A 13,003-nucleotide genomic window follows, 5' to 3' on the forward strand; every position below is an offset into this window, starting at 1 on the left:
GTGGGCAGGAGCAGGGACCAAGCAACAGGAGCTCACCCCATCGCGGGGATTCAAACCGCCGACCTTCTGATCGGCAAGCCCTAGGCTCTGTGGTTTAACCCACAGCGCCACCCGCATCCCTATACTTAGGGATAATCCACCACTACATTCCTTGTTAAAAAAGCATACGGTTATATGGGTGCCCAGCTCCATTGCCGCGCATAAAGGCAGTAGGCTTTGTCAGGGGCACATCATGACCATTTTAATTTAAAGAAAACAGTGTATTTCTTAAAGAACATAGTTACCCTCCTGTGGTCCTGGGAAAAGAGGCGGGGAGGCTCTGTCTCTGGCAGTGGTTGGTTCAGGTGTTCATGGCCAAGGCAAGCTTCCTGCAAATGAGCCCCCTTTCCAGAAATGCTCCATTTGGGGGGGGGGGCTTTTACAATCTTTACGGGGCTGGACTGTGGGTTTGCCTCTCTCACTTCATCCTTGTAGTTCATTGGCTCACTGTCAAAAGAGCTCTCTCTTCAGCTGTTTCCTCCAATTTCCAGTAGATGGGGCCAGTCAGGGACAAAAATTCTCAGAGGGGTGCATGCTGAATACTTTGCTGTTGTGTGCGCATCCTAACCGGCTGAAAACACAGCTGGGCTGCTTTTTTTCCTCGGTTCAGATCAAAGCTGGGTTGAGAACACAAATTCATAGTGCAGATGTAATCCTGAAAGGAGCGTGCGTGCATAGATAGAGCTGGGTGGGGAGATCTATGTATTATTATTATTATTATTATTATTATTATTATTATTATTATTAAAAAGATCAATACATATCACTTCAATCAAGTTTTTTTTTCTGGGTCCCAGAAAGAAGAACTTGTGTACACATTACTGGCTTAAAACACAGCTAGGTCGTTCTTTTCCTCAGTTTGGATTGAAGCTGGCAGAGTAAGCGGGTGTCAACGCAGATGTGATTAATTTTCAGCTGCAGTAATGCTGGATCAAGGAAGTGGCTCATCTGGTCCAGGATTCTGTTCTCACAGTGGCCTGCCAGATGCCTGTGGGAATCCTGCAAGCATTCTCTCCTCCTATCGTTTCCAGAAGCTGGTATTCAGAATCGAGATTGTCTCCAACCATGAAGGTAAAACATGGGATTAAGGGGAGCCATTGATTATAATCAAAACTCTTGTTGTTCCTTCTCTCTCTCATACGCACAGCATCCTCCCTCTAGTTAGAAGAGGAGGGGTGGGTTGCCTTCCCCCAACTTTGATGGCTTTTTCATTCCAAACATTCCAGACCCTCTGTTTATAGTGAAACCGTATTCTGTCAAAGAGCTCCCCTAAGGCCATCTTGGGACATGAATAACCATTTAACATTCTTTTCTCAAATCCCAAACTTTTCTCAAATCCCGTTCAGCGGTGCTTTTCATAAGTCAAAGTCTTCGGTTGTCGAAGTGCCCGTTTTGCGCATGCGCGGTTTTGCGCTTCTGCGCGTGGCGAAAAGACTTCCGGGGTTGTTGACTTCGTAAGTCGAAACCTTCGGAAGTCGAGTTATTTGGATGTCGAGGTACTGTATATTCTGACATCACTTGAAGGCAAAACTACAGACACAAACACAGTACAGTGGTACCTCGGTTTAAGTACACCATTGGTTCCAGAAGTCTGTACTTAACCTGAAGCATACTTAACCTGAAGCGAAATTTCTCATTGAAAGTAATGGAAAGTGGATTAATCCGTTCCAGACGGGTCCCGCAGAGTACTTAAACTGAAAGTACTCAAACCGAAGCGTACTTAAACCGAGGTATGACTGTAACAGGTTGCACTGAAAACCTGCCCTGCTTTGAAGTCTCTTGATGCTCTGTGGAATGAATTTCGTTTGGCTTTTAGCAACTTACTTTATTGGGAAATGTACAGGATATTAAGAGAAATCCAGGTTTGAACTTAGCCCCAGTTTTGGAGGAAGAAGCTAAATTTGTCAGAGAGAAAAGACCATCTGCAAACAGCAGGGTTTCGATTGCTATTCCAAGAACATTTAACAGACAAAGGGGGAAGAAACTTCTGGTATGTTGTTAGTGAAATGGTTCATTAGGTGGGGCTGGGAGAGAGAGAGGGACGAATGATAACTAGATATCTAGGGTTGCAATATTATATTCACTTACCTTTGAGTAAGCCCCACAGATTTCAACAGGACTTCCTTCTGAGTTGTCATTTATTTGTTTCATTAAAAGCATTTCTGAACACCCAAACCTCCATCCAGTTTTCTGGGGTAAGAAGACACTTACCCCAAGTACATTTTTTCATTGCACAGATTACATATAAGTAAACCTACAGGGTAGTCCTCCTAGAACATGGTTACAAATTGTCGCCTCCATAACACCCCCCCCCAAACTTTAGTCAGTTACCATTTCTCATTTCCTTCTGGAAACAAGAAACCACCTGTGTAGCATAAAATGTCCCAGAAATGCCTTGTATTTTGCCATTGCATTGCCCCAGCCAAAGTCAGGGGAGGCTTGTCCATTTGGGCAATTGCCCTTGGCCAGCGCCTACCCCCCCTTGGGTTCTTACTTACATCCAGTCCAGGGAGTGGTACTGCCTTCCAGCTTCCTCCTCCTCCTCCTCAGTGCTGCCTTCCTAGAATTCAGCAGGAAGGAGGTTTGGAGGCAAAACTAGAATTACCGTGTTTCCCCCTTTTTAAGACACCGTCTTATTACTTTTTTTTCTCAAAAAACCACAGGGTGGCTTATTTTTGGTGGGATGTCTTACTGGTACCGGTATTTTTATTACGAGTCTGAGGGAAGGGAGGTGTGTGCGTCCCTGGTGCAGCCCTCTCTCCCCGGCCCTGGGATGTTCGCGAAGGGCTGCTCTCTCTCTCCTCCAAGGTGGGGACTCACTTAATAGCAATCTGCTACACTGGAGCTTCTTAAATCTAAACCAGTATAATGGAATCTATCTGTGTGATACAGTCCTAGCAGTAGCCTATACCTAAAGCAAGTAAGGATCTCTACCAGCCAGCTGCCCAAGACTGCAAGACTGTCTGAAGTTCCAACAACATAGCACTTTGCAGTGCTATCACTGATAGCAAAGAAGCTACCTGCTGAGAACAAAGAAGCCAGCTAAGCAGCAATTAAGATTGCTGACTTGGTAAATGGTAGCAATTGAGAAGCAATTGAGCCAGCGAGGTGAGGAAGCACGTGTTGTTAGGACCGGCAGTTTAACTTTTGTGTAAAGCAGCGTTTAGCAGCTCCTTTTAGCAGCTCGCAAACAGCGAAGGAAAAAGTCCTTAATAAATAAATAAAAGTCCCCAAGGCAAGGACTGCGATCCAGACTACTTACAAATCCTTAAAGGGGCAGCTCCACAGACAACCAAGCAGCATAAGGTAGAAAGAAAACTGCAGCAGGATTTTTAAAAGGCTGCTTTATGCCCGGTAAAAGCAATGAGACAACAATCAGACACGGGAGATTCCCGTTAAGAGGAAATCAACGTGCATTGAATGGAAGGGAATTTAGGGAAAGGTGGGGGGAAGCGAGAGGTGGGCTGTGTGTGTGTGTGTGTGTGTGTGTGTGTGTGTGTGTGAGAGAGAGAGAGAGAGAGAGAGAGACGCAGGGGGGGGGAGAGAGACAGACGCGCGCACGGAGGTCTCTCCCTAAAAGGGAAAACAGCCTTTGCATTCTTCAATCGCCCCTCTTTTCTTCCTCGTGCCTTCATCTCCTCCCCACCCCACTTTTCTCCCCTTCACCAAGTAGAGCTTACACAGCTTGGCTAAAAAAATTATTTTTGGATCTTTTTATTTAAAAAAATGCTCTCAGAAACGGGGAAGGGAAATCACAAGGCTTCGGCAGCCAGCAGCTACGGCTGTTCGGTGCATTTTTACAAGCTTTTAAAGGAAATACGTGTCTGTGGAGCGACAGCAAAATGGGGAGAGATTTTTAAGGGGGGAGTTGGCTGGCAGGAGGGGGGTTATTGCTAGTGGGTGAAGGGTCTATCAGTATGTCTTATTTTCGGGGTATGGCTTGTATCGCGCAATTGCTTAGAAATCCTGCTATGGCTTATATAATGACTACGTCTTAAAAAAGGGGAAACACGGTACTTGGGTCTTTCTGCTGTTGTCTCTGGCTCCACCTGCTGTTGACCTCTCCACCTTCTGACCTACCAGTCTCAGTGGGCTCCAGCCACCACTGATTGCTTGACTTCAAACAGTCATGGCTCCCCCCCCTTGCAGTTCCAATAAGCCTGGGAACTGTAGTTTGTTCAGGGTACTAAAATCGCCAGGAGCCCTCTATTCCTTTCAAAGAACTACAGTTCCCAGAGGGGTTTAACCTTCTTCCTAGGGAATTCTGGGAACTGTAGCTTTGTGAGGGGATGCATTGAGTTCTTTGTCACCAGGTGAGTGGTTAAAGACAAGTTGCCAGGTAAAAAGGTAAAGGTAAAGGGACCCCTGACCATTAGGTCCAGTCGTGACCGACTCTGGGGTAGCGGCGCTCATCTCAAGTTATTGGCCGAGGGAGCCGGCGTACAGCTTCCAGGTCATGTGGCCAGCATGACAAAGCCACTTCTGGCGAACCAGAGCAGCACACGGAAACGCCGTTTACCTTCCCGCTGTAGCGGTTCCTATTTATCTACTTGCACTTTGACGTGCTTTCGAACTGCTAGGTTGGCAGGAGCTGGGACCAAGCAACGGGAGCTCACCCCGTCACAGGGATTCGATCCGCTGACCTTCTGATCAGCAAGCCCTAGGTTCAGTGGTTTAACCCACAGCGCCACCTGGGTTAAACCACCAGCAGCAATTTCCATAGAGCCGGGAAAGCTATGAAGGGAAGTGTGTTGGTCTGGCCTCTTACATATTGCCCAAAGGAGAGTCGTCTAACACTCAGAGAGGGGTGGGTGGGTTAATTTGTATATTTAGATGCAGGTTTAGAAAAGAGAACTACAGTTGAAACAGAGGTACCGTCTTTCCCACATTTTAAGACACCGTCTTATAACTTTTTTTCCTCAAAAAAACACTGGGTGGCTTATTTTCAGGGAATGTCTTACCGGTATTTTTATTACATCAGGAGCAGTGCCCCTCTTGCTCCCTGTCTCCCTGCGGGGCAGGACTCTTGACTGAAAGAAAATGACGGGCAACAGCCACCACCAAGCTCCATGAGAGGGAGTCTGAGGGAAGGGAGGTGTGTGCATCGCTGGCCCAGCCCTCTCTCCCCGGCCCTGGGATGTTCGTGAGGGAGGGAAGGAGCTCCTCCGAAGGGCTGCTCTCTCTCTCTCCCCTCCCAGGTGGGGACTCACTTAATAGCAATCTGCTACACTGGAGCTTCTTAAATTTAAACCAGTACAGTATAATGGAATCTATCTGTGTGATGCAGTCGTAGCAGTAGCCTATACTAAAGCAAATAAGGATCTCTACCAGCCAGCCAACTGCCCAAGACTTAAGAGCGAAAGTTCCAACAATGTAGCACTTTGTAGCACTGATAGCAAAGAGGCTACCGGCTGAGATACTGCAGAAAACAAAGAAGCCAGCTGAGCAGCAATTAAGATGGTAAATGGTAGCAATTAAGTAGCAATTGAGCCAGCAGAAAGCCGGGTGAGATAATCTGCTGGTCCTAACAACCCGTCCGTGTTTCTCTTACCCACAAAATGTTAACTTTTGTGTAGGGTGTAGGGCAGTGTTTAGCAGCTCCTAAACAGCGAGAAGGGGAAAGTCCTTAATCCCCAAGGCAAGGACTGCGCCACCGGCAGCGATCCCGGTACCGGTACAAATCCTTAAAGGGGAAGCTCTACAGACAAGCAATAGAAAGAAAAAAGAATCCTCACTTTTTAAAAGGCTATTAAAAGGGGGAAAGGTGGGGGGAAGCGAGAGGTGGGCTGTGTGTGTGTGTGTGTGAGAGAGAGAGAGAGGCGGGGGGGGGGGGGAGAGAGAGACGCGCACACAGAGTCTCTCCCTAAAGGGGAAGGCAGCGTCTTCAATCGCCCCTCTTTTTTCCCTCGTGCTTTCATCTTCTCCCCTCCGCAAATGCCACTTTTCTCCTCTTCACCAAGCAAGCAGAGCTCACACAGCCTAGCTAAAAAAAATATATTTTGGAATCCTTTTACAGGTATTTTAAAAAATGCTTACAGAAACGGGAGGGGGAATCACGAGGCTGCAGGAACGGCTCTACGGTGCATTTTTACAAGCTTTTAAAAGAAATACGTGTCTTTGGAGCGACAGTAAAATGGGGAGAGATTTTTATGGGGGGGAGTTGGCTGGCGGGAGGGGGGAAGGGTCTATCACTATGTCTTATTTTCGGGTTATGGCTTATATCGCGCAACTGCTTAGAAATCCTGCTATGTCTTATATTTTGGCTACGTCTTAAAAAGGGGGAAACACGGTATGTCACACCATAGTTGAGAAGACTGGTCCAGGTGATCTGTGCTCCTGCTCTCAGTGTGGTGTCCCTGCTTGTGACACTTTGCCTTTAAATCAGACTTAGACTGGACCAGCCACCAGCCAGGTTCTGAATAAAGGGCTGTCCTATGGAGAGTAGTTTGCTGTTTGAATTTAGGCCACTGCTGTTTGAATTTAGGCCACGGGGAATGCTCTGCGCTCCCCCTCACTACCCTTTTTTGGGCACCTGTTCCATCTCTGTCCCGCAGTCTTAATTAAAGGCCTTGTTTAAAGATTGTTAGAGTGAAATGCCGGAAGGTGTGCAGCACCGTGCAGGAGTTATACCTAGATATGTGTGTGTGTGTGATGCATCCATTTTGGCAGGAAGAAAGTCACTCCGGGACTGGTAATACACAGTAGTAGCACACAGTGTCTGTTTATTGCATTTGGCTGTTTATTGTCTGTCGCAGGTCTGAGAAATCTGGTTTGCATACAAGGAAGTTTTAGCATTTAGCAGATGCGTTTCGAGGCCGTACCTCCTGTACACATGTATTGTCTTTCTTTATCTAGGTGATACAAGGTGGCTTCCATCTTATAAATATCAAAACACAATCGTTATTAAACACTTGCCGTAAGGGTGCAGTAGCACTGGACTAAACTGCTGGGTGTGTAGCTGTACACTGCTGTCAGCCTCAGCCCAATCTGCACTATTAAAACCGTCCTACACTGCAGGGCTGTTGTAAGGCATACTGTTAGCAACCTTGCTCAACATATAATATGGGAATAATGTACTCTTGGTTTATGAGGAATTAGGGAACGGGTAGAACTTCTGGTGGTGGACATGTTATGCTTCTTTTGGTATAGTTTGTCCGCTTTTGGTTCTAACTTATCTAAAGGCTGTAGCTTGGTGTTTGGCATTACTGTACCTATTTCTTCTGACCTTGATAAAGAGAATTTGTTATTTTTTCCATTTACAGCCATCCCTGCAACATGCAATCTCAAGGCAGGCTACACACAGTCAAAACTGCTTAGAAATTAACAAATCACACAAATTAAGACCCGAGATAGAAAGGGCAGCAGCTCCAATCACAGGTGTTGATATGGACACGGAATGGAGGGGGCATTTTTGCATGCTACTCATGAGTAAGCACCCTGTGCATTCTGCAAGCTATTGGACGTAATAATATTACTCAATATTGCTACAATGTTAGGTCATCCTTAGAAATTCACTAAAAAGCAACACTTTGACTAGTCACCCCCAACCTGCGGCCCTCCAGATGTTTTGACCTACAACTCCCATGATCCCTAGCTAACAGGACCAGTGATCAGTGATGATGGGAATTGTAGTCCAAAACATCTAGAGGGCCGACGTTTGGGGATGCTTGCCTTTTGACTGTTTCTCTGGCAAATAGAAGGGGAAGAAATGGAGGCAGTGAGAGATTTAAAGACGCCTGCTTCTTGGGAGAAAAGCAATGACAAACCTAGACAGCATCTTAAAAAGCAGAGACATCACCTTGCTGACAAAGGTCCGTATAGTTAAAGCTATGGTTTTCCCAGTAGTGATGTATGGAAGTGAGAGCTGGACCATAAAGAAGGCTGATCGCCAAAGAATTGATGCTTTTGAATTATGGTGCTGGAGGAGACTCCTGAGAGTCCCATGGACTGCAAGAAGATCAAACCTATCCATTCTGAAGGAAATCAGCCCTGAGTGCTCACTGGAAGGACAGATCCTGAAGCTGAGGCTCAAATACTTTGGCCACCTCATGAGAAGAGAAGACTCCCTGGAAAAGACCCTGATGTTGGGAAAGATGGAGGGCACAAGGAGAAGGGGACGACAGAGGGTGAGATGGTTGGACAGTGTTCTCGAAGCTACCAACATGAGTTTGACCAAACTGCGGGAGGCAGTGGAAGACAGGAGTGCCTGGCGTGCTCTGGTCCATGGGGTTATGAAGAGTCGGACACGACTAAACAACAAGAACAGTCAGCTATAATCCTTCAGATGTGTCACCACACACACCAAGCACCCCTCTAAGGTGCCAAACCTGACATTACCTGTCCTGCCAGAGATACCAGGAAGGTGTTACCTGAAACACAATACTTCCTGACAAAAGGATATGTAGATATTATCATTGACTTGTGTGAAGTGAATATTTGAACCATGCATGATTGACAGGGCATGTCAGAAATCTCAGATGCCTAACACCACTCCCTTTCTATGGCATGTTGGTGATGTTCTGATGACACTGTTAAATATATTATGTTACAGGTAGGTGGCCGTGTTGGTCTGGCGTAGTCGAAACAAAATTAAAAAATTCATTCCAGTAGCACCTTAAGAGACCAACTAAGTTTGTCATTAGTATGAGCTTTCGTATGCATGCACACTTCTTCAGATACACTGAAACAGAAGTCACCTGACCCTTATATATAGTGAGAGGGTGGGGAGGGGTATTACTCAGAAGGGTGGTGGGAATAGGCGATTGACTGATAGGTGTGAAAACCTGTTGATGAGTCAATGGGTTTTCACACCTATCAGTCAACCACCCATTCCCACCACCCTTCTGAGTAATACCCCTCCCCACCCTCTCACTATATATAAGGGTCTGGTGACTTCTGTTTCAGTGTATCTGAAGAAGTGTGCATGCACATGAAAGCTCATACCAATGACAAATATATTATGTGAAATTTTAGAAATCTTTAAAGCTTCATGGACCCTCTTGTTCTTCTCTCTGCATACTTTGAGGGTTTGAACCTTTGTTGAGACTAACACGGCTACCTACCTGTAACTTTGTTGAGACTGTTAGGGGAAAATCTGGGTGCGAGGCTGCTCTGCCACCCAGCTCGTCAGGCATCAGCCCGCGGTCCACTGCGAAATGAAAAGGAAGGAGTCCAGCCACCATCCGGAGCAAACAGCAAGGTTTATTACTGCACAGCCCAAAGCGCTTCCCCCGCCTCCCAGGAAGAAGACTTACCGATTCTAAAACCTTCCTTAATTCTACCTGAATAAAAATCTGTTGTTGTATAAATCTATCTGTTGATTCTATTTTTAAGACATAGGTCTCCTTCTGTGTACTCTTCTATGTGTGGTTTTGTTAAACTTTGAGATTTTTATGAAATGTCAAAATGTTGCCCTAAACTATGAATGTATTACTGTTGCTGAAATGTAGCCCTCCCTTCACTACTAGTTACTTTATTTCTGTAATTCTCTATGGAACTTTAAGTATACGCGTTTCCCTTTCAAATATTGTTTATATGTATTAATTGTATCACATTCTGGCAGTTACTCAAGTTCGCACAGTGTAAAATTTCCTTGAACAGCTTCTATGTTTTCTCCCGTCTTGACAAGTTCCCTCTACCACACTGCCATCTAGCTTGTCTTACAAAATTGACACAAATACACAACTGAAGGAAGAAAAACAAGGTATCATGTCCTTCGCACCTCCGCCAAGCCCATCCTGTGAACAATAAAAAATATGCATACGTACAATCAGGACCATCACCACAATTGTCCCGCAAAGATCCTCTCATCAAGAAACCTATCAACCCCTTGTACTCACCTGATTGCCCTCCTCCCAACCTGTCTCCCGCCTTTTCTTGTAACTGTAACATGGGGAGAAAATATTATAAAACTGGGAAGCTCCCTTTGTTCGGGGTTCTTCGCTTCGTCCTGTGCGTGAGGGAAGGACCCTGTTGCAATAGTTTTCTTTTACTAGAAATAAACTGCCTTGCTTTCAAGACGCTCTGGTGTGTCATTTTACTCCGCCAAGGAGCTCCATAAACTGGTCTCCTTGTCAGGTTCTTGGACTCTTCCTGGGTCAGAACCAAGTTATTTCTGGGTCACCTCACCCGACCCCCTAAATTCCTATAACAGGGAGGTACATACAATATTAACATACTGGTAAACAATATTAACATAAGGGTAATGGTTCTGGGCAAAAGTAAATGTGTGATAAGTACCAGGAGGAACTTCTTGAGTATCCACAGAGAAAGAACAATAAGGTCCTGGCTTTGCATCGACTGTCACTTCCTGGAGTCCCTTTTCTTTTTTTTCTTTTTTAAAGATATTTTTTATTAAACATTTTATAGCACACACACACACAAAAAAGAATACAATGCATACCAAAAATACAAAGAACATCATTACAACAAAAAAGAAAAAAACATCAATACAAACAAAAACATAAACATATCATCTTTAATCAACTTTTTAAATCATTGTCTTTTTGGCTTCCCCAACTCCCCACTATCTGATTTTCATTTTGAATATCACTGTAGCAGTTTCTATTTCATCTCATTTACTTCCATCATACTATAATCTCCTTAGTTCCTCTTAATCTCATCTTTATACTGCGTATCAATTTTTCAACTTTATAAGCTCCTCTTATCTCCCTATTGCCTTGACTTCTGTATTTCCCTAGATGTTCAGATCTTCAACTTTCAAAAATAGTTCCCTATATATATTTTAAACTTTCTCCAGTCTTCCTCCACTCTTTTCCCTGCTTGATCTCGGAGTCTTCCTGTCAGCTCTGCCAGTTCCATAAAGTCCAGCATTTTCATTTGCCATTCCTGTAAAGAGGGCAATTCCTCCTTTTTCCAATATTTTGCAATTAAAATCCTCGCAGCTGTGGTGGCATACATAAACAGATTAACATCTTTTTTGGGAATTTCTTCCCCTACTATTCCAAGTAGAAAGGCCTCTGGTTTTTTCTGAAACGTATTTTTATATATCTTTTTCATTTCATTATAAATCATTTCCCAGAAGCCTTTTATCTTAGGGCATGTCCACCACATATGATAGAATGAACCAACTTCTTCTCTACATTTCCAGCATTTGTTGTCACCTTTATGATACATTTTCGCTAATTTTACCGGAGTCAAATACCATCTATACATCATTTTCATTAAATTCTCTTTCAGCGCCGTACATGCCGTAAATTTCATACCCTTCTTCCACAATTTTTCCCAATCTGACATCATAACATTATGGCCCAAATCTTTGGCCCAATCAATCATAACCGATTTTGTTTGTTCATCTTTCAAATGCCACTCTAACAATAAGTTATACATTCTGGACAAATTCTTGCTATTTGCCTCTATTAATTCTATTTCTAATTTCGACTTTTCTGATTGAAATCCTATTTTTTTATCTCTCTTAAATGCTTCATTTATCTGCACATACTGAAACCAGTCACTTAACTTATCCTTCAATTGTTCATATGACCTTAACTTAAATTGATTTTCTTCCTCCACCAAAATATCTTTATACTTCAATCTATTTTCATCCATATTTGGTCTTTTAGGCTTCATCGCCTCCAGTGGCGAAATCCACCTAGGAGTTTTCTTTTCCAACAAATCCTTATATCTGATCCATACATTGAACAATGATTTCCTGATTATATGATTTTTGAAGCCTTTATGAGCCTTTACCTTATCATACCACAGATACGCATGCCACCCACATGCATTATCATGGCCTTCCAAATCTAACACATCATCGTTGTCTAGCAAAAACCATTCCTTCAGCCAGCAGAAAGCTGCTGCTTCAAAGTAAATCTTTAAGTCCGGCAGTGAGAATCCTCCCCTTTCTTTTACATCTGTCAAAAGTTTGTATTTAATTCTGGGTTTCTTCCCCTGCCAGACAAATCTAGACAATATCTTTTGCCACTCTTGAAAACATTTCAACTTATCCACAATCGGAAGAGCCTGAAATAAGAACAACATTCTTGGCAATACGTTCATTTTAACAGTTGCTATTCGGCCCATTAAGGACAATTTCAATCTTGACCATATCTCCAAATCTCTTTTAATTTCCTTCCATAATTTCTCATAATTATCTTTATATAAATTTGAATTTCTTGCCGTCATATTAACTCCCAAGTATTTCACCTTTTTCACACATTTCAGTCCTGTACAGTCCTCTACCATTTGTCTTTCTTGCATTGTCAAATTCTTTTCTAAAACTTTAGTTTTCCCTTTATTTAACTTAAAGCCCGCCACCTTGCCAAACTCTTGTATTATCTGCAATGCTCTTACTGCACTGTGTTCAGGGTTCTGCAGGGTTAAAACTAAATCATCTGCAAAGGCTTTTAACTTATATTGCTTTGTACCTACTGTAATACCTTTAACCTCTTCATCACTCCTTATCATGTTTAACAGGACCTCTAAAACCGAAATAAATAGAAGGGGGGAAAGTGGGCACCCTTGTCTTGTTCCTTTTTCTATTCTTATCTCTTCTGAGACCACATTATTTACAATAATTTTCGCCCTTTGCTCAGAATAAATACCATTAATACCATTAGCAAAATTTTGACCAACCTCCATTTTATCTAAATTTTGTTTCATAAAAGTCCATGAAATATTATCAAAAGCTTTTTCGGCATCCACAAAAATTAACAATGCTTTGGTGTTTATTTTCATTTCCAGTCTTTCCAAAATATCTACTATATTCCTTATATTGTCTTTCATATGCCTCCCTGGCAGAAATCCTGCCTGGTCCTTGTGTATCCAGTCTTTCAACACCCTTTTCAGTCTTGATGCCAAAATACTAGCATATATTTTATAATCCACATTCAATAATGAGATTGGTCTGTAGTTCTTAACCTGAGTCCTATCCACATCTGGTTTGGAATCAGAGAGATAAATGCATCTTTCCAAGTTTCTGGTGCCCTGCCCCCCCCTAAAA

The sequence above is a fragment of the Zootoca vivipara genome, chromosome 12 (genome assembly GCF_965207765.1).
Source record: "Zootoca vivipara chromosome 12, rZooViv2.hap1.1, whole genome shotgun sequence".
Lineage (NCBI taxonomy): Eukaryota > Metazoa > Chordata > Lepidosauria > Squamata > Lacertidae > Zootoca > Zootoca vivipara.